This window comes from Molossus molossus, unplaced genomic scaffold (assembly GCF_014108415.1).
Source record: "Molossus molossus isolate mMolMol1 unplaced genomic scaffold, mMolMol1.p scaffold_m16_p_6, whole genome shotgun sequence".
NCBI classification, from domain to species: domain Eukaryota; kingdom Metazoa; phylum Chordata; class Mammalia; order Chiroptera; family Molossidae; genus Molossus; species Molossus molossus.
The window spans coordinates 42,041,366-42,046,537 of NW_023425399.1; positions in this window are offsets into that span (position 1 = coordinate 42,041,366).

Genomic DNA, 5,172 nt, shown 5'->3' on the forward strand with positions numbered 1-5,172 from the left:
ACCAAGTGGGATTCATTCCAGGGATGCAAGGCTGGTACAATATTTTCAAATCAATAAATGTGATACACCATATAATCAAAATGAAGCATAAAAACCACATGATCATATCAATAGATGCCGAAAAAGTATTCGACAAAATACAGCATTCATTTATGGTAAAAACGCTCAGCAATGTGGGAATAGAGGGATCATATCTCAACATAATAAAGGCCATATATGAAAAACCTACAGCCAGCATCATACTCAATGGACAGAAACTAAAAACATTTCCCTTATGTACAGGAACAAGACAGGAATGTCCACTTTCACCACTCTTATTTAACTTAGTCCTGGAAGTCTTAGCCACAGCAATCAGATGGGAAGAAAAAATAAAAAGGATCCAAATTGGAAAGGAGGGAGTAAAACACATTATTTGCAGATGACATGATATTATATATAGAAAATCCTAAAGAGTCCATCAAAAATCTATTAGACGTAATAAATGAATTTGGCAAAGTAGCAGGATACAAAATTAATGTCAAGAAATCGATGGCATTCTTATATACCAATGATGAACTCACAGAAAGAGAAACTAAGAAAACAATCCCATTTACCATTGCAGCAAAAAATTAAGATACCTAGGAATAAACTTAACCAAAGGAGTAAAGGACCTATTTGCAGAAAACTATAGAATATTGAAAAAAGAAATAGAGGAAGATATAAAAAAGTGGAAGCACTTACCTTGTTCATGGATTGGAAGAGTTAACATTATTAAAATGTCCCTATTACCCAAAGCAATCTATAGATACAATGCAATCCTCATGAAAATACCAATGACATATTTCACAGAACTAGAACAAATACTTCAAAAGTTCATATGGAACCAAAAAAGATCTTAAATAGCCACAGCAATTTTGAAAAAGAAGGACAAAGTAGGTGGGATCACAATACCAGATATCAGGTTATACTACAAAGCAACTGTAATCAAAACAGCCTGGTACTGGCACAAGAACAGGCATATAAGAACCCAGAAATGGACCCAAGGCAATATGAGCAATTAATATTTGACAAAGGTGGCAAGAACATACAGTGGAGTAAAGACAGCCTCTTTAATAAATGGTGTTGGGAAAATTGGAGAGCTACTTGCAAAAAAAAAAAAAAAAATGAAACTAGACCATCAACTTATACCATACACAATAGTAAACTCAAAATAGATAAAAGGCTTAAATGTGACCCGTGAATCCATAAAAATTCTAAAAGAAAATGTAGGGAACAGAATTTTCACTGATATATCACCTAAGGCTACAGAAACAAAGGAAAAAATGAACACATGGGACTACATCAAGCTCAAAAGCTTCTGCACAGCAAAAGAAACAACCATCAAAATGGAAAGGCAACCGACTCTATGGGAGAGCATAATTGCCAATGATACATCAGATAAAGCGTTAATTTCCAAAATATATAGAATGCTCGTATAACTCAACAAAAGGAAGACAGAAAACCCAATTTAAAAATGAGCAGAGGAGCTAAATAGACACCTCTCCAAACAGGACGTACAAATGGCCAAGAGACACATGAAGAAATGCTCAACATCACTAATCATCAGAGAGATGCAAATTAAAACAACAATGAGGTATCACTTCACACCTGTCAGAATGGCCGCCGTCAACAAATCATCAAACAACAAGTGTTAGCCGGGGTGTGGAGAAGAGGGGAGTCTAGTACATTGCTGGTGGGAATGCAGACTGGTGCAGCTACTATGGAAAACAATATGGTGTTACCTCAAAAAATTAAAGATTGAATTGACATTTGACCCTGTGACACCACTTCTAGGACTATACCCTAAGAAGCCTGAAACACCAATCAAAAAGAATATATGTACCCCTATGTTCATAGCAGCACTATTTACAATAGCTAAGATCTGGAAACAACCCAAGTGTCCATCAGTAGATGAGTAGATAAAAATGCTGTGGTACATGTACACAGTGGAATACTATGCAGCCATAAGAAAGAATGATCTCTTATTCTTTGAGATGACCTGGATGGACCTGGAGAGTGTTATGCTAAGAGAAACAAGCCAAGCAGAGAAAGACAAATATCACATGATCTCACTTATTTTTGGAATATTATGAGCTAAGCAAACTGAGGAACAAAATTGACCCAGAGACATAGAGGTGGGGTACAGACTGACAAACTTCAGAGGAGGGAGTTTGGGGGGGAGAGATAAACCACAGAACTTATATGCACGTATGCATGACCAATGAACATAGACAACAATGCTGGGGATGGGGCAGGGGAGATGTAGAGGAGGGTGTCAATGGGGGGGGGGAGAAACATCTATAACAAAAACAAATTAATAAAAAAAATTTGAAAAAGATAAAAGTTGTCAGATTAAATATAATAGCAAGACCCAACTATATCCAGTTTACTAAAGGTACAATTTAAGTTTAATCAGCCCACATGGCTGGATCTTCTCACCTAGCAAAGATAGCCTTGGGTGGCCAAATCTTGAGAATTAAGGGACAAGTTATCAAAATAGAGCTGGTTTCTCTAAAAATGGCAAGAGTCAAGAGGAGGGGACATAGAACTTAATGGGAAGAGATTAAAAATCTGGTGGCCATTTAAAAATTTTTGTTATTATTTCTCTTGCTTTTATTTCTATTTTTCTGTGGCCATTTTTAAAAACAGTCACAAGAATAAAACTACCTATCCTGTAGGTATGTTATTAGGATCAGAGTTGAACATAATGCAGATATTGGGCATATAAATAAGTAGTTACCAGTATGATTATTATATCTGCTAAAATAGAATGTGCAATCTGATTAGTTCTTTTAGCTCTGATCATCAGAACTTAATTATCATGTGGCATTTCTGCATGAGATATTCAGAACCTTATTGTCAGGAATCAGGTGCCCTTATAGCAGCCCCTGTACTGACAGCTTGAGTGTAAGTGATTTATTAAGGATGTGCTCACTCAAAAGATTGGTATGGGAGTAAAAGCAGCACAGAAAAGGGTAAGCAACTCTGTTCTCTTCAAGTTAAGTTCCGTGGTTTCTGCCTGGGGGAGTTTCCTTGACTCAAAGGAAAGAAACTCCGGCATCCTTCAGGTCATAGTCATGGGCTGCACTGGGTTGAGGGTATTAACTCCCAGGCCTTTTATTAAACTGAGTGTGGAAGAAATAGCTCTAGTATCCTGAAAACAGGTCTGCAATGAAGAGTCTCAGGTGTGAACCACTGGAAGAACAGTCAAGGGGGTAGCCAAAACATTTATAAAGGGATCCAAGGAGGTCTGGGCAGAGCCCTAATAGGATAAATAGACATTAGGCTCTCAGCTAACACCAGTTCACCTGCTAGAGGGTGGATCTTCTTCCATGTTTATTAGAAAAGGAACCATCATCTGTTGAAAAGTCACCATGTGTAAGGCCCACAATAGATACTTTTTAAAAACATTACTTTGTTTAGTCTTTAAGCTGCCCTAGAAAGACGTTTTTATTAGCCTCACTTTAAGGATGAAGAGTTTCAGAGAGATTTAGGAGATTTCTCAAGGTCACTCAGCCATATATCTGTCTCTCTAGCTGCTTCCTAAGGTTTACTTGGGAAATAGGTGATCGTTGGAAATCCTCAAAGAGCCTGGAAACTGTCTTATCTACATAATTTTATAACAGTGAACTTTCAGCTTTCCAATGCTGCTATATATGTTTCCTAAGGCCACAATTACTAATCACCATAGATGGTGTGATTTAAAAATAACAGAAATTTATCATCTCACAGTTCTAGAGGACAGAAGTGTGAAATCAAGGTGACAGCAGGGGCATGCTCCCTTTGAAGTTCTAAGGAAGGAACTATTCCATGCCTCTCCCCTAGCTTCTGGTAGCTCCAGGTGTTCCTGGGCTTGTAGATGCATCACTCCAGTCCTCCTGCTTTACATGGCATTCTCCTTGTGTGTCTTAATGTTATCTTCCTTCTCCACGTGTCTGTGTCTGAATTTTCCCATATTATAAGGACATCAATGGCCTCATCTTAAAAATTTTTTTCTTTATTGATTTTAGAGAAAGAGAGGGAGAGATAGAAACATTAATGAGAGAGAACATCAATTGGCTGCCTCCTGCATGCCCCCATTGGGGTTTTGGCCCACAACCTGGACATGTGCTCTGACCAGGAATTGAACTGACGATCTTCTGGTGCATGAGTCAATGCTCAACCACTGAGCCACACCAGCTGTGCAAATGGCCTCATCTTAACCTGGTTAAGTCTGTAGATGCTATCTCCAAATAAGGTCATATTCTGAGGTCCTGGGGATTAGGCTCCAACACATCTTTATGTGAGGCAGACACCATTCAGTCCATAACAGCTGTGCACACTTTCAATGATTTTAGTACATTTTTTTCATCTGGTTCCAGTTTCCTAGAAATGAAGATATAAAAGACTATAGAGAAGTAAATAAACACAGGAGTTCTTTTATACTTCTTTAAACAATTGAAACAATACTTTCTTTGCAGCAAGTCTCTCTCAATGGCTAGGAAAATAGTACCTCTACCAAAAGCCCCATGTATAAGTCTATTTTAAACTTGCCCTGATCCATCCTGGATGGTTTGGCTCAGCGGTTGGAGTGTCGGCTTGTGGACCAGAGAGTTCCGGGTTCAGTTCCTGCTGAGGCCCTAGCGGCTAGGGTTACGTACTAAAAAAAAAAAAAATCTTGGCCTGATTCTAGGAATCTATATTCTTGCTATGGGACTTTTTATTGGCTAACAGGACCCCCCAAAATAAGTTTCAGGGACCCAGAAAGTAGGTGGTATTTTTGTGTCAGCCTGGCTTTATGCCCCCTCTTAGTCCTGTGTTGACTTATGGGGATGGTTCTCCAACCTCAGGGTTTTTTTGTTTTTGTTTGCTCTGCTTTGCTTCTTGTTGACCACCACCTGGTTCTTCTGCTGGCTCCCACTTCTGACAAGTGTATAGGAAGAGCAGCAGGCTGAGGAGCCTCAGGAGAGAATAAACCAACCTCTAACTTCTTCACCTCTGCCTTCAAAATAAGAAAATCTCAGTTGAAGGGTGGCAGGTCTTGGATTATCTACATTTTTCTTGGGTGGGTGCCAGAGCCAAGAAACATCAGGCAATGCATGCAGAGGAAAATCTCTATGTTTGCTTGCTTTGTTTTCTTATTCTTTCTCATCAAAATTTAAACAGTGGTGGGAC